The 22,591-nt window shown below is 39.0% G+C and overlaps 1 protein-coding gene across 2 annotated transcripts in view; it reads left to right on the top strand.

Moving 5' to 3' along the window:
* Positions 1 to 1,018: 1,018 nt before the first annotated feature.
* LOC306642182 (cytosolic phospholipase A2-like) overlaps positions 1,019 to 22,591 on the top strand; it is a 106,198-nt gene continuing 84,625 nt past the window's right edge. Inside the window, exons 1-2 of one of the 2 annotated variants that reach the window (XM_079107747.1) lie at positions 1,019 to 1,648; positions 14,727 to 14,885. The gene's annotated coding sequence lies outside the window, so the exon portion shown is untranslated. The remainder of the gene's footprint in view (positions 1,649 to 14,726; positions 14,886 to 22,591) is intronic. The other variant, XM_079107749.1, reaches the window with a different exon arrangement.

Here is a 22,591-nt window from a genome sequence, read left to right as displayed (position 1 = left end):
GGATCACCCACTCTTTTACACGTTACTTTCTGATTCTGCTGCTGTCTTTAAAGGCTAACTTCAGCTCTGACTTGATATGATTTCCTAATGTTTTCCAGGGATTGTTCAGAGTCTGTATTGCTAAGACACATTTCTTCTTAGTTCACAGGTTACTGTGTGTGTGTGTTTTCGAGGCAATCTTTTTTTTGGCGGGAGGCGGGGGGTTCCAGGGATTGAACTCAGGGACACTCGGCCACTGAGCCACATCTCCAACCCACTTTGGTATTTTATTTAGAGATAGGGTCTTACTGAGTGTTCAGGGCCTCACTTTTGCTGAGGCTCAGTTTGAACTTGCGATCCTCCTGCCTCAGCCTCCGGAGCTACTGGGATTACGGGTGTGCGCCACCACACCCAGTAGCATAAGGATATATGCATTGACATTCAGGGCCCACCCAGGTAATCCAGAATAACAGCATTTCAAAATCATGAATTTTCTTTTGGGGATTGTTGTACAGGGGATTAAACTCAGGAGCCCTCGGCCACTGAGCCACATCCCCAGCCCTATTTTGTATTTTATTTAGAGACAGGGTCTCACTGCATTGCTTAGTGCCTTGTCTCTGCTGAGGTTGACTTTGAACTTGAGGTCCTCCTATCTCAGCCCCCCGAGCCGCTGGGATTACAGGCGTGCACTACCACACCCAGCTCAAAACAATCTTTGACATGATATTCTTCTGCCAGAAATTTTGAGGTCATAAAACTAATATATAATCTGTGGTGAAGGATGTCGTTTGTTTATTTTTTTTTATAACAATCCATTCTCGTCACTTTCCCTTTGATTCAGTGGCACGCATGATGATTTGCAATTTGGTTTCCTAGGTTACAACAAAAATCCCACTTTAGTGTGTCCTCTTGAGTTTATTTGCATTATGCTTTCCGTGTTATGTGCCCCTCGTAAGTAAGTGATTGACCAAATAGTACTAATAATTAACAAGCACTACCTTAGCAACTGTGCCCTATTGTGATAGTGCCGGCGAACTCTATTGGTTACAGTCTAAAACTTTATTTTCTCATTTTACACAGGCATATTCTATGGAGAGGAGACAAAGAATCACAAACTTCATCTAATTTCTGGATATATGCCTGAATTAAAGAGATTCTTGTTCTTCTTAGGGAAGCTTGATGGTGGCCTCAAATTGGTGACAGAGGCAACAGTTTTCAGGAGGCATTTCCTGCCTTTGTGGTGCCACCGAATGCTGTTTGGGTTTTGAGTATGTGAGCAAACACTTGGAGACCTGGATTATTTTGGTTACACACTAAACAACCAGAGAAGTGAAGGGGATTCTAACATCCACTCATTCAACATCCTGCAAAAATGAAACAACGTTCTAAGGTCCTTGACTTCTGGCAATTCTTGTACTTGTGAGTCTGAAGAGGGAAAAAAAATATGCGTCACTGAATAAACTCAGGTGTAGCTGAACTGCACTAATGACGCTGCTTAGCCATCTGGCCATGGAGATTGGATTTGCCTGAAGCTTAATCTCTTGGGATTTGTACGCTTGACCGTTCTGCGACATGTTTTCCATTTAAAGCCCAATCCAGTACTTTCTCTTTAATATGTATGTATCTGGGCAGTGAAAGCCTGATGGAACTCACTCCGAATGTGCCACAGGTAAGGCTGGGTGAGAGACAGGTGGTTCATAGCGTCATCTCCCCATGAAGTTGTACCTGTTCTGTCTTCTCCAGTCCATCCGCTCCTGCATTTTGTAGGCATTATTACCTTTTGTACTTATTTATACTCTGCCTTTACTTTTTAATAATGGGATATAATTCTTGCACTATAAAATTCATTCCTTCAAAGCATACTCTTTGGTGGTTTTTATTATATTTTTTAAAATGTGCAACCATTACTACAGCCTAACTTTAGAACATTCTAAACATCCACCCCACACCATTAGCAATCGTTCATCATTTCTGCCCTCTCCCCTACCTCTGGCGACTACTGATTTAATTTTGTTCTTTATGGGTCCACCTCTTCTGGACACTTCATAGAAATGCAACCACACATTATGTGGTCTTTTGTGACAGGGTGTTTTCTTTGAACATAATCTTTTCAAGATTCATCCTATTGTACATATATCAGCACTTCAATTTTTATTGCCAAGGAGTGTTCCATTGCATTGATATAGCACATTTTATTTATCAATATATTGGTTGATGATCATTTGGGTTGTTTTCATTTTTTCAATGTTATAAATAATGCTGCTACTGAAAACTTGTGTACAAGCCTCCTTGTACACATACCCGTTTTTCTTTCTCTTGGGTTCATACACAGAAGTACAACTGCTTGATCATATGATTACTCTGTGTTTAATATTTTGAAGAACTGCCAAACTGTTTTCCAAACCGACGACATCATTTTACATACCCAGCGACAGGCGCCCATCCTACCACATCCCTGCCAACATTTGCTGATGTCTGTCGAGAGCGCTAGGCACGTGCTCTACCCTGGAGTCACCATCACAGCCCTGTTGTCTATCATTTTGATTTTAGTCGTCCTATCAAGTGCAAAGTGGTATCTCATTATTTTATTAGGGTTTCCTTAATGACCAGTGACTGCGAGCAAAGTAATGAAGAGGAAGCATAGCCGCTGTTGAACAGGCAGAATCAGTGCCTCCAGGAGAACACTCCAACCCTGCTATCCAGAGGAATGATCTTCGATCCTTGTCTTTTGTCATTGGTGGCTTATATTAGATGAGGTTCCCCAGCCAAAGAGAACCAATAGGATGTGTGTGGTTGTGAATGGAAAAGCAGGCAGGCGGGCAGCTAAGGAGATCCACCATGGGATTGGGTCTCGTGATCATGCAGATGAAGAGGGCTCACAATAGCCATGCGCACAATGGGTGGGCAGAAAAGCTGGTGGGGTGACTCAGCTCAGGGTCTAAGACCTGAGGACCAGCAGAGGAGATGGTGTAACTTCCTGTCCGAGTCCAGAGGCCCCAAAACACAGAGGCTGCTGGTGTACATCCCTGAGTCCCAAGGCCCCACAAGCAGGAGCTCTCATATCTAAGAGCAGGAGAAGACGATGTCCTGGGTCAAGAGGCAAAGAAGTCATCTTTCCTCTGCCTTTTTATTCTATAGGAGTCTTCACACTGGCAAGGGCAGATCTTAGTTTAATGATTTAAGTGCTAATTTCTTTCAGAAACCCCCTCAAAGCTACATTCAGAAATAATTTTCTACCAGCTTTCAGATCCTCCTGAAGCAGGAGGATCTCAAGTTCAAAGTCAGCCTCAGCAAAAGCAAGGTGCTAAGAAACTCAGTGAGACCCTCCTGTCTTTAAATAATATACAAAATAGGGTGGGGGATGTGGCTCAGTGGTCAAATGTCCCTGGGTTCAAAAAAAAAAAAAAAAAAAAAAATAGGGATCTGACCCAAGATTTGTCAAGTCAGAGTATGATTTCCTTAGAAGAAATATTTGAACAATTTGAAGGAAAAGTCGAAATAAAAGAGAGCTGATAGAAGGGCATGTGAGAGATGTCCTGGGCAGAGGAAGAGAAGGTGGAACGGTCCTACAGCATAAAGATCAATGTTATCCAAATCTGAGAGATGCCAACAAGCTCAAATAAAGAATGCAAGGAAGAATGCAGCAGAGAGGGAAGCTGGGGCTGAGGTAACCCCGGGCTCATGACTCAGGTTTTAGGACACCTTAAGGAGCCTTTACGGCAACAGCGGTGTGTTGCCTTTAAAGGGTTTTAAGAAATGCACCTGATGAGATTTGTTTTTTAGGCAGCGCAGAGAGTGTGCTGTGTGCGAGAACCAACTGTAGCAAGCAGGGATGGTACGCGGGAATCAGACCAGGGCGTTAACTCAGGAGGCCTTGTCACTTGAGAGTGGGAAAGAAGAGAGAAGAAGGCCTGCATGGATTGGAGGAATAGTGTAGAAGTACTATCAAGAGCCCGGCAATGGGGGGTGCCCAGGGATAAGATGTCAAGGGTGACCATGGAATGCATGTGCCATTTACCGAGAGGACCAGGCCTGAGACAAAGTCATGCTTTTAAGTGCTAGTCTAGTGAGTTTGTGGGACCTTTAAGATGTAAGAGGAGAGGTCCAGCAGAAGGTGGATATAGTGATCAGGAGCCCAGACTTTACATGTTTTGTAGGGTCAGTGCCAAGAAGACTTAAAAAAATTTTTTGGAGGGTGGTACTGGTACTGGGAATTAAACCCAGGGATGCTTAATCACTGAGCTATGTCCTGAGCCCTTTTTATTTTTTATTTTGAAACAGGGTCTTACTAAGTTGCTTAGGGCCTTGCTAAGTTCTCCAGACTGGCCTTGAACTTGTGATCCTCCTCAACCTCCTGAGTTACTGGGATTGCAGGAGTGCACTATTATGCCCAGCAAGGAAAGACTATTGTTCTATTAAATCTCATACAGAACCCTACCGAACTCATTCTATGAAGCTAATATCACCCTCATACCCAAACCAGGAAAAGACACATCAAGGAAAGAAAATTTTAGACCAATATAATTGATGAATATAGATGCAAAGATCCTTAACAAAATATTGGCAAACCGTATCCAAAAACATATTAAGAAAATTGTGCACCACGATCAAGTGGGGTTCATCCCTGGAATACAAGGATGGTTCAACATTCGTAAATCAATAAATGTAATCCATCATGTCAATAGACTTAAGGATAAGAATCATATGGTTATTTCAATTGATGCAGAAAAAGCATTCGATAAAATACAGAACCCCTTCATGCTCAAAACACTAGAAAAAATAGGGATAGTAGGAACATACCTGAACATTGTAAAGGCTATTTATGCTAAGCCCATGGCCAACATCATTCTTAATGGAGAAAAACTGAAACCATTCCCTTTAAAAACGGGAACAAGACAGGGATGTCCTCTTTCACCACTTCTATTCAACATTGTCCTCGAAACTCTAGCCAGAGCAATTAGGCAGACCAAAGAAATTAAAGGGATATGAATAGGAAAAGAGGAACTTAAGCTGTCACTATTTGCGGATGACATGATTCTATATTTAGGGGATCCAAAAACCTCCTTCAGAGAACTTCTAGACCTCATCAATGAATTCAGCAAAATAGCAGGCTATAAAATCAACAAGCATAAATCTAAAGCATTTTTATACGCAAGTGACGAAACAGCTGAAAGGGAAATGAGGAAAACAACTCCATTTGCAATAGCCTCAAAAAAAATAAAATACTTGGGAATCAATCTAACCAAAGAGGTAAAAGATCTCTACAATGAAAACTACAAAACACTGAAGAAAGAAATTAAGGAAGACCTTAGAAGATGGAAAGATCTCCCATGTTCTTGGATAGGGAGAATTAATATTGTCAAAATGGCCATACTACCAAAAGTGCTCTACAGATTCAATGCAATTCCAATTAAAATCCCAATGATGTACCTTACAGAAATAGAGAAAGCAATCATGAAATTCATTTGGAAGGATAAGAAACCCAGAATAGCTAAAGCAATCCTTAGCAGGAAGAATGAAACAGGGGGTATCGCAATACCAGAACTTCAACTATACTACAAAGCAATAGTAACAAAAACAGCATGGTATTGGCACCAAAATAGACAGGTAGATCAATGGTACAGAATAGAGGACACGGACACAAACCCAAATAAATACAATTTTCTCATACTAGACAAAGGTGCCAAAAATATGCAATGGAGAAAAGATAGCCTCTTCAACAAATGGTGCTGGGAAAGCTGGAAATCCATATGTAACAAAATGAAACTAAACCCCTATCTCTCACCCTGCACAAAACTCAACTCACAATGGATCAAGGACCTTGAATTCAGACCAGAGACCCTGCATCTTATAGAAGAAAAAGTAGGTCCAAATCATCACCTTGTTGGCTTAGGATCAGACTTCCTTAACAGGTCTCCCATAGCACAAGAAATAAAAGCAAGAATCAATAACTGGGATAGATTCAAACTAAATAGCTTTCTCTCAGGAAACTATCAGCAATGCGAAGAGAGAGCCTACAGAGTGGGAGAATATCTTTGCCACTCATACTTCAGATAGAGCGCAAATTTTCAGAATATATAAAGAACTCAAAAAACTCTACACCAAGAATACAAATAACCTAATCAACAAATGGGCTAAGGATATGAACAGACACTTCACAGAAGATCTACAAGCAATCAACAAACATATGAAAAAATGTTCACCATCTTTAGTAATAAGAGAAATGCAAATCAAAACTACACTAAGATTCCATTTCACCCTAATTAGAATGGCGATTATCAAGAATACAAGCAACAATAGGTGTTGGAGAGGATGTGGGGAAAAAGGTATACTCATACATTGCTGGTGGGACTACAAATTAGTGCAGCCACTCTGGAAAGCAGTGTGGAGATTCCTTAGAAAACTTGGAATGGACCTACCATTTGACCCAGCTATCCCACTCCTCGGCCTATACCCAAAGGACTTAAAATCAGCATACTACAGAGATACAGCCACATCAATGTTCATAGCTGCTCAATTCACAATAGCCAGACTATGGAACCAACTTAGATGCCCTTCAATTGATGAATGGATAAAGAAACTGTGGTATATATATACAATGGAATATTACTCAGCTATAAAGAATAATAAAATTATGGCATTTGCAGGCAAATGGATGAAATTGGAGAATATCATGTTAAGTGAGATAAACCGATCTCAAAAATCCAAAAGACAAATGATCTCACTGATAAACGGATGATGACACGTAATGGGGGTGAGAGGGGGGCAAGAATGGAGGAAGGAGGGACTGTATAGAGGGAAAAGAGAGGTGGGAGTGGTGGGGGGGAAGGAAAAAATAACTGAATGAATCAAACATCATTACTCTATGTAAATGTGTGAATATGCAAATGGTATGCTGTTACTCCATGTACAAACAGAAACAACATGTATCCCATTTGTTTACAATAAAAATAAATTTTAAAAAATTATTCTATTTAAAAAAAAAAAAGATGCGACCTTTAGACTCAGAGCGAAGCTTATTGAGGTGAAATGAGCTGAACTGGGGGCAGATGTCAGGGTGAGAGAAAATCCTTTAGGAAATAGGTCACTGGGGACATGGAAATTCCTTGGCACTTTAACCAGTGTCTGTCCAGTGTCTCCTAGGTGCCAGGCTCTCAGGGAGGGAGACAGTGACAGACAAAATCAACCACTTTTGGAGTCACCAGGAATGCAGAAGTGAGCAAGTGAAATGGAAGACTGTCCCCTCAAAGAAAAAAAAAAAATCTCATACAGAGACACAGAAGTCCCTCTTAGTACGATGAGTAATTACCTTATCAAAGTTAAATACAAGGCTAACCAGGGTCATTTGCAAAATGACAATATATTTTGTAGAATTTTCAGTGAGACTGTAAAAAGGAAATTAAAATGTTCCACAGTGATATCCAACTCCTTTGCAAAACCTGATCAAACTTGTCCCTCTTCTCAGTCACTTTGGTCCTGGCAGAAAACAATCCCTTTGGATTTTATTTCCAACCTGCTGCTTCTTTCCCTTTCTGCTTAGAAGAGTTTTTACAATGAGTTTGAGTTATTTATGAGTTTGGGCGTGTTCTGGTGCATTTTTATGTATTTGTGTCTTGATATGCTTTCTTACTATATTATGAACTTTATTGAGTAGCAAAGGTTGTTATTTACTAAAGAAATTATATAATCATAACTAGGACACAGACATTGAGTAAATAATAAGAATTTCTCAAGCAAAGTAAAACAAGCAAACCCAATAGCCTGGGCAGCTTTTAAACCTTCGCGGTCATATTCCTATCCTGCTCTTGGTAAATCTGCCCCCTCTGTAGGCTCAATTTGCCTTCTGGTCTCCAAAACATTAGTAAATATTTACTTCTCTCATTCATCTTTGTTAGCTTCTAAATCTCTTGGGAAGAGAAATAGCCCCTTTCAAACGATTCTCTATCAGTTGAGCGCCTCTGTGGGAGTTTGAGTAGGAAATCATAACTCATTTCAAATGATAACATTTGGATTCACAAATGGAACTCCTGACTCTGTCTGACAGTAGGAAATTTTACAGGGTCAGCCTCAGAAGCCAAACTTTGATGTAGGCAAGAGATACTAGTCTAGTGCTATGTTGAACTTTTTTTTCCTCTTTTTGGTACCAGGGATTGAATCCAGGGGCATTTAACCACTGAGTCACATCCCTAGCCCTTAAGTGGAACTTTAATATGGGCTGTTTTGGAAGTGTTCTCTGTTGACACTGCACACATTAGCTCAACTTCTAGATTTTCTTTAACAGCTAAGACACCTCTAGAGCTTGTATTTGCACAGGTTAGTGATCATCTCTGTGCAGTGCATCAGGGGCCATCAGTTACTCTTTTTTCTCCTCTGCCACTGTCTCTGCCTAGTCCCCAACCCTTTAACCTAAACAATACTTCAAATTTCACCATTATTATTTCATTTATTTGTATCAAAATTTATATTTATTGACAAAAATATGTCTAGGAATTAGCAGAAACCTAATTCTTCAATTCTGTTAGCGTGACTATAGGAATTGGATAGTTTCCCAACAGAGGTGTGTGACCGAGAGACAATAAAGTCGGATGGACTTATTGGAACCATGAGGACAGGTCAGAGAATGTCAGGAATGAGTTAAGAAAGGAGAAACTCAGGAGGCAAGCTTTGCAGATAATATCGCCTCAAAGCAGGACTTTATAATTATTACACAGGACACTTCTGAGAGGTCTTTTAAATATTTTATCATTTACAGATTTCAGTATTCTAGAAACTTCGGTATTACTGTTGACAAATGTGGATACATTCTGAACGAGCAACTTAAGGATGACCTTGTAAACTCTTTGGGGTAAGATGTGATTCTTACCTCAAAAAACAAAATCCAAAACAAACAAACAAACAAAACACCAAAAAAAAAAAAAAAAAAAAAAAAAAAAAGGAAAATTTGATTTGATAGTTTACTATTCAAGAAAATCAGTTAGAGAACCAGAGTTCCTACCTGTTGTTTCTTTCACCCTGACTGTTTTGGTAATGGTGGAAATGTGTTTTAAGCTAGTGAGATTTATGTTTTGGTTGTCGATTTAATTCTGCATCATTGACATTAGAAACATGTTGAAGTTTTAGAACAAAGATGAAACAGAATAGGAAGGAAATAAAAACTATTAATCTGGGGTAATTGAATATATTGCTGTCAAATAATTAAAATGATGCTAGTAATTGGTGAGCTGGAAGATATAGGGAGTGTCTAATTCCTTATCAATTCAAAGGTCACCCTAAGCCAGGTGCAGGGGCGCATGCCTGTAATCCCAGCGGTTGGGGAGGCTGAATCAGGGGGATCACACATTCAAAGCCAGCCTCAGCAGTTTATGGAGGCCCTAAGCAACTCCACAAGACCCTGTCTCTAAATAAGATACAAAAAATGACTGGTTAAGCTCCTTGGGTTCAATCCCAAGTACAAATTAAAACAAAACAAAACAAAACAAAACAAAACAAACAAACAAAAAACCTGTCAATGAGTAAATCATTTATTTTTGTTTATTTGTAGTATTATAAGGTTGACTAATGTTATGGCTCTCTTTTCAAAAAGATCCCTGCCAATTATTTCTGAATTGTCCTGTTCCTCTTTCCCTTCCTCTCTTTCCCTTCAACCAATTTTACTCTCACAATTACCGTGTGAGTCAAATTTTTTTCTACTCATAGACTCTTGTTCAGTTTTTCTGCTTACATTTCTTTCCCCCTCATAATCACAGAACACTTTTTGTCTGTATTATGGCTTTTTCCTTTGTAAAACATGATGAATATTCCTATCTGATGAATGTTCATGTTGCGAGGAAAGCAAAGGGTGTTTTATCATGAGTTCATAATACTTTATGACAATCTTTAAACAAACATAGGTATTCCATAAATAATATGTGATTGATGGGGAATTTTTTTTTTAAAAATCATATAAAAATTGTGATTGTTATGTCATGAAATATTGGATGGTGTTCAAACCATAGCAATATATATTGCCATACCAAGCTTTGATCAGCATATCTGCAAATCTTTGGCATGCATTAAAATATGACAAGGGCTAATTTACTCCAGTTACCGCCACTGTTACTAAGTTGTTGCTCTGAGGACGTTGGAAGAGGGGATATGTGTAGACTTACCATACAGATATGACACATTGTTGTCATATCCACTTCCATATCCACTTCCTCCAGTTCTGCCCCACCACTGGTTTTAGGATATCTTTTTTTTAAAATATATATGAATAGATTTATTACATTTATGACATAAATATATGGTATTCTTATATATGGTAAAAATATATGTATTTGATTTATGTCTTATGCTTAAAGAGTTATGGTTTTAGGATTTCTGATATCCACATTCCTGAATCCAAACCATTCACTTCAAGCTGACCTAGTCTGAAAAAGTTATCACACTTACCGTGTTCAATTAAAAAATTTAAAGAAAATTATCTCACTGCCTGCCTCCTCCCTTTCTTTCCTTCCTACTGGGAATTGAACTCAGAGATGCTGTACCACTGAGTCATATCCCCAGCCCTTTTTATTTTTTATTTTGAGACAGAGTCTCACTAAGTTGCACAGACTGGCCTTGAACTTGTGATCCTCCTGCCTCCTCAAGTAACTAGGATTACAGGTGTGTGCCACTGTGCCCAGTTCCATGGTTTTCTTGCTCCTGCCTGACGATTCTTAACTGGTGTGTTTTTTGACTGATGGTATCTCCATGGGAGCACAGGTGTACAGTTACACTGTTGTGAGATTTCAACAATCTTTTCCCTTATTAACTGTTTTTTAAAAAAAAAAAATAGTTTTAGTTGTGTATGGACACAATACCTTTATTTTATTTATTTGTTTTTATGTGGTGGTGAGGATGGAATCCAGTGCCTCACGCGTGCTAGGCAAGAGCTCTACCACTGAGCTACAATCCTAGCCCTTAACTCTGGTTTAAAGCAGGTTCTATCTCTTACAATGTAAGATTAGAAACTGGCAGCAAAGAATAAACTTCTTTGAATCTTGTTGCATTGACGTATCTTCTGAAGATTTAGAAAGATTTATTATTCTTGAAGTAGTGGCTGAATACTCTAAAATTGAAGATTATTGAATTATTTTATGTAATTTGTATTTGTTAAACCTGTTATTTTATCAGATATAAGACAATCTGTGAAACATTATTAAAATGTAATATATTAAAGTATAATGTATGCATACTTACAGCTTATATTTGAAATAACCAAAGCAAATTTTTGGACAAAAAAATACCAAATATAATATTTTAATGTAGAAATTAATATAATATAAAATTAAATGTTATAAAATTATTAGAATTAAAAAATTTAATACATTAAAATTATTTACCTCTATGTTTATCTTAGAAGCCCTTCTGGAGTCTGAATAAGTTCCCAGTATGAACAAGAAAAAGAAATCTAAATAAATGAGAAAAATTATGATCTATGGCTGGTGCAGCAAAAGAAAAATATCTAAATGTTCAAACTTCAAGTTATATACAAACACATCAGAGATCAATGATCAATGAGTTGGATTCCACATGCTCTATCACTTATTTTACCCTTTATTTTATGATTACATAATAAAAATTTTGGACGATTACATAATAAAAATTTTAGAAAAGGTTGTTATCAGCAAAGCACGCACAGGAATTGCCCAAATAGAAGTAGCTACAGAACTTTGATTGCAAAATGCCAAAAGATATTGCTGATGTATTTCTTCTTGAATCTTTACTTGGCCAGGAGTCCAAAAAAGAATGCTAAGCTTGTGATGTATTTCAAGTCTGCTTTTTTTTTTTTTAAAATTGGCTAAAGATCCAAACAGACTCCCTTCTTTTTACTAAACCTAAAGGATATTTATTTTCTTTTTAGATAGTAAAATTTGAAAGGCTCTAAGAAAAAGATAGCAAACAAAAATATTTTTTGGTATCGTCTTCCATATTTTACCCAAGATAAAATTAAGAATAATTACCCCATGTCACTCATGCCGATTCCTTAGATCTCTGCCAGTGAAGCTGTTTTCTTTGTTAATAATGTTCTTTCTTGTAGAACCAGCTATAATGTCTCTGTGGAAAGTGGCCAAAAGGCTTGGCCCATTAGACAGACTTTTCTAAGGGTCTTCAAGTATGTCTTCCAACCCAAATAATGCAGAAGCCAGAAACTCTGGTTGGTAAAGCTGGGGGAACGTCTCTTGCGAGGTTCCAGCCTCTGCCTGTCCTGGGTGGAGCTGGCATCCATCCCTCTGTACCAACTGTCCTTACACTCAGGAAGAAGGGCCACTCTGGGGGTCTCACATGCACTGGTTGGGGAACGATAGCATTTTTCCAGCATCTGTTGGTAAAGGTAGCTGCCCTGTGTTGGCCACCCCTTGCCTCCTTTGCTTGCGAATCCCATGTGATGGACATGTTTGACAAGTCTCCCCTCTGTCCTTGAATTCTGTTGTTCAAGGTGGGCAGCTGTTCTCACTGTGTCCTCCACCTTCCGGTGACCGGGTGTCTGTAGGTGCAGAGTTTGCAGTCTAGGGGAGAGAGAACTAAGCTCCAGTCACAGCTGCGTCCTCCAGGGTTCTTTAGAGACTGTTCCAGGACTTGTTCAGCTTAGTAAAACTGCTGCGTTGCTTCTCACTTAGCTCGTGATGCAAATGTGGACAAATGTGTGTTGTCTCTTGGACTGAACTCCAGAAGGAAGGCAGAGCAAATAACACTCCCTCTCCCGAGCATATAACACATTTATAATGCTGCATTCAGTGATGGTGTTTATGAGTTACTATGTTTTCCAAGAAATGGGAATGGTGATTAAAAATCATCATTATCATTCTTTTTTACTCTGAAATCAATTATTTCAAAATGCCTGCAGGGTTTGACACAGTAGATTCAGAGATGCAATACTGTGTGTTGTGTAGGTTTATACGGGTGTCAACAGGCCATGGAAGTTACTGTTAAGTGGAAATGTTCACTCTGCATTTCTCACCTGGATGCATCTCTTTTCCTTTATTCATTTTCTCTGTGGAAGGTACCATTCTTAAGCCGCTATCCATCAATCCATCCACCCATCCAACCATTTAATCAAAGTATGCATTGAATATTTAATATAGCTCAGGTGCTGCAGCATGCAGAAACTTACCTGTAAACCCATCCAACCTGCAACTCAGGCATGATGCCAGAGTTCTGTCTTCTACCTAGCCTCCAGATTCAGTTGACAAATTCTATCCATCTTACTTCCTGAATTTCATTAGATTGTGTTCTCTTTTTCTTTATTCCTATGCTACCCTCTAACCCAGGCCCTAACTACATTTCACATAAAATTCTATAATATTCTGCAAAGCAGTTAAGGTGGTTATTCCAGGAGGCACAGAAGAGGGGTGGGAGTGTGTTTTAATGAGACCAGATCCTGAAACCTTGCTCTCTCAAGCCCTTGGGGCAGAAGCGATTGCAGGGGCAGAGAGTGAAAAGCATTGGCCCAGACAGACTTTTGTGTCAGTATTTAATTTCTTCCATCCTGTTTCCTTTACTTTCTCCTTTTCATTGCTACATTTACTTACAATTACTTACAATTACTTTCCAAAGAGGGGGCCATCTGTAGGCTAAGTCGGTTGCACTTGGAAGTTAAGAGGTCACTGAATGAGTGCTCCTCCGTGTCTATTTTCAGGCCTATTCTGTCTTTATTGAGTGATGGAATTAGAAAATGTGGTCCCAGTGAGCACCAGAAGGATGAATGGATGCTACTGAAAGAGAAGCATTAATAATGAAGGAGGGGTTAGGTATCCTTGAACACAAATATCCAAGTTTCAAATTCAACAGTATGGCCTGTGATTGACTGTTATTATTTCATAGTGAAAATAATATTGGTTTGTGGCTGTTGTCTTCTGATACAATACTGCTTAAGCCATGATAAGAATTATCAGTATCAGAACTCATTTGTGTCTTGGTGCATTTTAAAAACATTCTGGAAATTATTGAGCCAGGATTTTTTCTTTTTCTCAAAATAGTCTTTAAATTGAAGTTCTTATGAAAGCACATTGGAGGTTCTATTCAAAACAATGGAACTGCCCCAATACAACTACTGGGAATGGGCATGAGCAAGGTTTACTATTCAGTATGTGTGTGAAGTCAGAGCTCCCCAAACAGGATGTTGTAATTTAAACAGTTCCCTTGGGGAAAGGGAAATAGGCATGCTGTTACTATTTAACCATGGACAAGCTTTGAAATATCTGAATAGAGTATTTCAGAAGCTAATGAGCTATGCTGTAAATGCTCTTTAAACTTCAACTTCAAGGCAGGACATGGTTATTACTCAGGGATTTTCTCAAGGGCACACAAAGTTATTCACACCAGCTCTTGAACCTCTATAACCCACAGTCCCATATGGCATTTTAAAAACCCAATATGAACACACTTAACCCACACCAAACACATTTACCAGTGAAGGCAATTACCTGTGACATACCTGTTTGTGGAATATGAATACCAGTTGATCACTGTGTGAGCTTCTCTGATATTCTATAATGAATCAATTTGTCCTTGAAACTCCAGCAAACATTTAATATTTATACTCCCACAATCATTCAGTTCTTGTTATTGATGTTGAGTGAATTGAAAACATGTTTATTTGGGGTAGTTGGATACAAATCAAAATTGAACATGAAAGGAATGGAAGAAATTGAAGTGAGAAGTCACAGGTGCCCTGGATGGGATTCACTTAAACTGCTGGTTCTGGTTTTCTCCTGCAACTCTAGGAGCTCACCGGATGGCGAGAAGAAGGCTGGTGACACCCCCTGCTGACCTGAGGGAGAATCTAGGTCCTTATCTTTCAACACCGCCTGACAGGCCAGGTCTCCAGGCCCTTTCCATCAGTCACTGGGCTGATGGTGACTCATTATGTTCCTTCACCCCAGGTAACAATGAAAATTGGTGATTGCAAAAAAGCTTAGGTGTTGGTTTGGAATCTTGGCTCATTCTTATTCTCTCTCGTTAGCTTCTCTAGCACCAGACCAATCTTGTAGTTTAACTAATTCTAGTTATAAAAATGCTGTCTTGAAACTATATATAATATATCATAAACCTGGAATTCTGAGTTACATGAAGGGCCAATTTTATTAGGCAGATTTTTACAGACACAGAAGCTAAGTCAAGTTAACAAATGTAGACTCTAAGTTTAGTAAATGTTTAGTAAACATTTTACATTAAATGATACATGTTAGCTTTAGAGAAACTAGTTTTTTATTTATTGGTTTTTGGTTTATTGATTAGGCATCTAGATTAGTGTCTCTATAAGATCTAAGAGTCTTCTCAGTATATATTTATGAAAATGGCAAAGCAGGACCTAGGGTTTGATTCTAAGCTTATATAAATTTCTTGATAGCTGGCACAGCAGTGCATGTCTGTAATCCCAGCCATTCAGGAGGCTGAGGTAGGAGGATTGCAAACTTGAGGCCAACCTTAGCAACTTGGCAAGACCCTGTCTCAAAATAAAAAATAAAAATAAAAAAGGTTTGGAAGTAAAGCTCAATGGTAGAGCCCCCCTGAGTTAAAGCCTTAGCACCACAAAAACAAAAACAAGCTAAACAACAACAACAAATACTTCTTCACAATAGGAACTGAATCTTCCTACAATGGCCATTCTACCACATAGGCAGAACTTCTGCTAAAAGTTTTTGTTAAGTCCTTACCAATCAAAGGAATTCATGTTGAAAACGAAGGGAATTGCCTTCTAGTCTCAGTCCCACAGAAATATACATTACAGACCCCAAGTTACTGAAAATATTCTGTTGAAAAGAGTTTTCATTTTCTAGTTTGTCATCTGTCTCCTCTTCCTTGACTTTGAACACTCCCTTTTCTCATTAGAGTGAAAAAGAAGTCGAATTCAGGATTTAAAGTAACTCTGCTTAGAAAGGAGTTGGCACTGGGGAAGGGCCCATGAACAGCACCTATCAGGACGCTGTAGAGTGACCTTTCACGGGATGGGGGTCCCAAATCCTCTCGGGAATCCACAAGATAAAATTCTCTCTCCATAATACTCCAGTGTACTTCGTCTAGTAGTCGTTACTTAATTGTTCCTGGAGTCATTAGGCTGTTTGGGTCTCGGTCCTGGTGTCCATAGTCATCATATTCAGTGCCACCAAGCAATCTGGGTTCAAAAAATATCAAGCAGGTTTCATTTAAGAACACCCTTCAGAAGTAGTAAGAATTAGCAATTTTATGAAATCTCCACTCCGAGTGGGTAGCTTTTTAATGTGCTCTACGGTGAAATGGGAAGAGTGGAGGACACCCCTCTGCTGTACCCAGAGGCTGACATGTTGAGGTAAAGAACCCGTGCAGCTATTTGAGTGGCGAACCAAACCACCTGCATTTTCCATGAAATACTGTTCTTAATTGACAGTCCAGCCAAAAGACGAACAATGGCTACTTATTTATTTATTTTGTTTATTTTTTATTTTTTAAAATATTTTTTAGATGTTGCTGGATCTTTATTTTATATGCAGTGCTCAGAATTGAACCCAGTGCCTGACATGTGCTAGGCAAGCCCTTTACCACTAAGCCACAACCCCAGTTCCATGTTTATTTATTTATAAGTACCAGTGATTGAACCAGGGGTGTTTAACCACTGAGCTACATCCCCAGCACTTAAAAAAAAAAAAAAAATTAAGATAAGTCCTCACTAAGTTGCTGAGGCTGGCTTGAACTGGCAATCCTCCTGTCCCAGCCTCCCTGGCTTCTGGGTGTGCCGCACTGTGCTCGGCAAACAACCACTATTTAGACTTCAGTATTTGACTAATGTTTTCTCAAAAATGAACGGAGTGAGCCTGTCACCTCAAGGAAAGCAACAGTATTCATTGCCAATGATAATGTTTGAAGTTTTCCATAAAGAGTGATTTTTATGGTATGCATTCCATCCAAGTAGCTTATATTTTTAAGTTCCATTCTATTCATATGATCAAGCATATAAACCAATCATAAATGACATGAAGTAGGAAAAACATATGAAGTTCAAACTAATTTTAATTTAGAAACTGATGTGAAACAACAGAAAATTTATTTTGAGAAATATAAAACAAAAAATTTTATACTAGCTGATATGCTCTCCTTAGGCATTGTGATGTACCTCTGTAGCATGGTTCCAGCCATATTTTTACTGTATATAAAATCGAATCTTTCCCAGGAAAAACAAAGTATTTTACCCACTAATCTTTAAACTGCATCACTGAAAACGTAGTTATACACATCAATTTCTAACCTCTTAGAAAATTCTGCATAACAGATTTTAATCACTGAAGTGAATAATTGCTCAGAAAAACTGCCCTGCCTCATTGTGATATGATTTGGTAGTTTTCCAGTAAAAAGATTTCATGAGCAGTAACACTGTGTTCCTCGTGGTGTCTTTGATCAAGAAAACCTTTCCAGCAGCTCATTAGCAGTCCGATCACAGATCTGCGACCTTCCCTCCTCATAGTGTTGCCACCAGACCCAATCACATTAGCTCCTGCCTTTGCACATTTATGGACAGTGTCAGGACATACTCCACCATCCACCTTGATAGGGGAACCAGGTTCCAACCAATCAAACTTTGACATCATATTGTCCATGAATTTCTGCTGTGCAGACTCAGGTCTCCCCATCAGGACCAAGGCCATGCAAATGTTCCACCCTCCTGGTTTGATGGCAAGGTCATCCTATTCTCCCAGATGTCTTTAATCTGAGCCCCAGGGTTCTCAGTAACCTCAAGAAGAGAGGTATATTGCTTGGATCCTGCTGCAACCATTTGCTTTTACCCAGGGTTCTGACCTGAACCATCACGTGCTTGTCAAACAAAATCTTGGCTTAGCTGTTTTCAGAAACTTTCTAGCACAGGGTGATCAAAAGTGATAACAGGAGAAAAATGAAAAAAAAAAAAAAAATCTGAACTTCCTGGAGATCAGGGTACATCCAGGTAGAGATAATTGGCCCCAGAACATGGCATCTGGAAGCACTTGGCTCCTCACTTGGCCAGGTTACTGCTGCAAATGGATGGGCCAGTCTTGCAGCCTGACGCCATGGTGCTGGTTTTCTGAAAATTAGAATTTTGAAAAATGTATATCTACCACTATGGTCTCAACAGTTTCCCACTAAAGATGTTCCTGGTAAGTTTGGTAGTGATAGTAACAGACGGGATGTTTCATTTTCTATGAAGAAAGAACCATGTAACTCAATAAACTGGCATTTCCAAATGATGACTGATGCATCATGCACGCGTGGGTAAACGATCTGTGATCAAACTGTTAAGAAATATTTGCTCAGTGGTTTCTTTTGATCAATGAAACCATCAGGAGTCAAATGTTTCTGCTCATCAAATCTTTTTACTGGAAAACTACCAAATCGTATCACAATGAGGCTGGATGGCTTTTCTGAGCAATTATTCATTGCAGTGAATAATCAAACAAAATCATGCCTGGGTAAAAGTTCTATTCAAAGTGCAAAAGAGACCAGAGATTCTAATGTGAAAAGTACAAAAGGTTTCTTGATGCTTAATTTCAGATTCCACATTTCAAGTCACCATTAAGAAATTACTGCTTATTAAGTTTTAGTACTATATCAAAAAAGAACACTGATAATTTTATTTAGAAAGCTATTAAAACACTCCTCTTTTCCTAATGGTATGTTTTTGTAAGGTTGGATTTCTGAATCATGGACATCCTTCTATCCAGATAATATTTTGAAATAGATGGAATACAGAAGTGGTATGAGATTCCAGTTATCTACCACCAGTCAGACTTGAGGGGGATTTACAAAAAAATGTCCAATAATACTGTTCTTCTAAATTGTTTGCTTGATAAAATATAATTATTTGTCATAAAGTACATTATTAAGGTTAACATATAATTGATGTATTATTGTTAGCTTAAATGGACATATAGATAATTTAAACATTTATGCTTTGATATCAAATGTAGCGATACCTACAATCCATATAATCAAAGGCTCTTTGGGCTTCTCGAAAGAGTATTCCTGAGGTCCAACAGTAGAATGGATGTCTATGGTGTATTCCCTTGGACCATGTGGTCTTTTCAGTCTAGGTTTCTAGAAATTAGAATGAGGGGCATAATTCTGTGCAGAAGAACTGACGCATAGCAAGAATACAATGAAAAATTGATTCTAGAAATTTTTTACTGTGAAAAAAGAAGGAACATTTGATCATGACTTGAAATACATACGAATGAATGAATAAAGTGTTCTTTGAGATGTTATTTATGATTCAGTTTCACCTAGGAAGTTGGCTACTATTTATCGCTTTTACTGGTTCAAGAGTGGCTATCACTCTTGAGATTTAGGAGTATATATGTATTTCAATAATTTTGAAGAAAAAAGGTGCTTGAGCCCGTGTCCGCTACAGCTAGCTTCAGGATAGTAATTTCAGTCTTTCTTCCAATTAGTGCCATTACCCCGAAGGGAAATTTCTGCATGGTTTTTGACTTTTTCTCTATTTTTCAGTCATCTGCCAATTTGTTCTTTTCCCTTTCATTGAAAGTTGTTTCACATTTATTTTTTCCATCCTCATCCCCCACTGCACCATCTTTCCTTCTTCATCCCCCATCTGGTCAGGTGGCCTGGATCTACACCAGCCTTCCAACTGTCTGGTGGCTTCAAGGCACATACAACATCTTCCTGAAGCAGTTTGATCTAGTCACCTCCAGGCATGAACCCCTCTGAAGCTCTCTATGACCTTTAAAATGAAGTTCCTCAGTCCAACGTTCGGGGACATTCAGTGCCTTCTTATTTGTCCCTGACTATGTGCTTGTAACATCTTTCTCTACTGCTCATGAGCCCTGCACCTCAGCCAGGGCAGCTTTCCCACTGTCCAGCCTAAGCATGTCTACTCCTGCATCTAGGGCTTGGGTTAGGTCATCCTAGGCCTCAGTTTCCCTCTTCTAGCTACATGGCCCATCTCACTCCTTATTTGAAGTTCAAGCCTAATTTTTTCAATGAAACACTCTTCCTTTTCTTATAACAGAAACAAAAACATCAATAAATGATCTGACTAGAGTGCTGACTCTGAGCTCCACACTGTTGTAGCACACTATACATATGGCGCTACCTCAAATCCTACTGCTAGGCACTATGGATAATTGAGGCAAGGAAGCATGTCTGGCTTTTTACTGTTGGGAGGTAATATGGTGGGAATACCAATTTCAAACTCTATGATTGAAAATTTGGATAATTCATATCACCTTTTTATTTTTAGTTTCTAATCTATAAATGAGGCTGCCAATAGCATCTATCACACAGGATCATAAATGAGAATGATCTTTGTAAGTGGTAAAAATTTATGCATTAGCATTCCCCAGAGAAAAACAGAAGCAACAGGATATATAAAAGTGTATACAGCCAGGCACACTGGCACACACCTATAAAGCCAGTGGCTCAGGAGGCTGAGGCAGGAAGATTGCAAGTTCAAAACCAACCTCAGCAATAGCGAGGCACTAAGCAACTCAGTGAGACCCTGTCTCTAAATAAAATAAAAAATAGGGCTGGGGATGTGGCTCAGTGGTCGAGTGTCCCTGAGTTCAATCCCCAGTACCTGTCCCCCAAAAAAGTATACACATATACCTGGGCAAGGTGGTACACGTCTGTAATACCAACAGCTAGGGAGGCTGAGGCAGGAGTATTTTGAGTTCAAAACCAACCTCAGCAACTTAGTGAGGCCCAAAGCAACTTAGTGAGATTCTTTCTAAATAAAATATTTTAAAAAAGAAATGGGGGTGTGGCTTAGTGGTTAAGCACCCCTAGGTTCAATCCCGGACAGAAAATACACCAACCCGCACACATAATTCATGAAGGGTACTGGTTTATGCAGAATGATATGGAGGTCAAGAAGTCCCACAAATTGCTGTCTGCAAGATCTCAAGATCTCATCAACCAAGGAAGTTGGTAGTGTCAATCCATCCAAGACCAAAAACTTGAGCACCAGCGGATCCCATGATGTAACTTCCAGTCCAAGGCTGAAGGTCAGAGAACTGGGCTGCTGGTATAAGTCCTGGAATCCAAAGGTCTGAGAACTAGCAGCTCTGATGTCCCAGAGCAGGAGAAAATTGACATCCTAATTCCAGAAGAGAAAACAAACTCACCTTCTTTTGTCCTTCTGTTCTTTTTGGGGGACTCACCAGAATCAATGATGCTCACTCATGTGGGTGAGGGTGGCCTTTTTTACTCAGCCTGTTGGTTCAAATGTTAATCTCTTCCCCAAACACCCTCACGTACACATCCAGAAATAACTTTACCAGCTCTGAGGGCATCCCTTTGCCTAGTCGAATTGACATATAAAATTTACCACCATTCTGCATAAGAATGCTAATTATTACTATTACCATTATTATTTTTGCTTTTGTTTCTTAGTTTCATGGGCCTATGGACTTTTGTGTCCTCAGTTCGTTTATGAGCTATTGGAAGGGAAGTGTTGAGTCATTCTTTACATTTGAATGCTCTTGGAAAACTAGCATGTAATAGACATTTGAATAAGCCATATTGAATGTATAAATGAATTTTCACAATAAGAAAACCCAGGAGGGCTGTGGTAACCCACAAGAAATTTTCACTTGTTTTGTTAAGCAAGGAAAAAGAAAAACTGGACAGTGAGGTTTGCAAAGCAAGCACTGATCTGTTTTCAGGGAGGATTGTCTCACAATGAGGAAAATAGTCTAACTGCTGAAATCCTTTAAACCACAAGAATTTTTGAAAGATTCCAAGATAAATCATTCATAGTTCTTCAATTGAGACTGAGGCCAGCATTCTGTAGGGAAAGAATGAACCAGAAAGAAGAGACTTAAGTCTGAATCAGTAAGAAAACTAGAACTATCATAGAAAATAACCCATTTTTTTTTTACACAAAATAACATAGTCATCTATTTAGTTAAACTAAATAAATAGTCATATATTTAGTTAAACTACTAATATTTAATCAACTAGAAGATTAGCCGCTTATATGAAAGATTGTGTTACTATAAGAAAATCAGGGTGAGAGTAATACATTCCAGTGCTTCCAAAATTATAAAGAAATGCTATTAAATTTCCAATACAGCGGTGACCTTGGTCAGCGTGAACTACAACTCTAATCAAATTCTCACCCCGTGAGAATGTGCAAGGTTAAAAATAAGGCTGAAGTGGGTTGGCATGAAAAGGACTATACCACACGTGTACCTATGCACAGGAACAAATCAGCCTCCTGCGCAGAAGGCCACGGCGCCATGGTGGAAGCAGACGGTGGGCCTAGGAGGATGGCCTCCTGCCTGTCTCCTTTCCATTGTCTTTCTCCAACCTTCATGCCAGGACCCACCGGATCCTGTGTGCAATGCTCAGCTCTGCTTCAGACTCTGGAGCCAAATCAAGGGAGCCCTAAGTTAAAAGTCTGCTAGCTCACCCTCTAGTGAAAGAGGGAATCAATACCTGATTTTGAGCCTTATTTGGTACTCATGTTCTATCTCCTGTATAAGAGAGCCAAGGCTGTCCTTTGATTTTTTTTTTTTGCCATGCTGGGGATCCAACCCAGGGCCTTGTGCATGCAAGGCTAGCACTCTACCGACTGAGCTATCTCCCCAGTCCTCTGATTCTTTATTCCCTTTTACCTCATCAT

Source organism: Sciurus vulgaris (assembly GCF_902686455.1).
Source record: "Sciurus vulgaris genome assembly, chromosome: 12".
Taxonomy (NCBI): Eukaryota; Metazoa; Chordata; class Mammalia; order Rodentia; family Sciuridae; genus Sciurus; species Sciurus vulgaris.
This window is presented reverse-complemented; position numbering and strand designations above follow the sequence as displayed.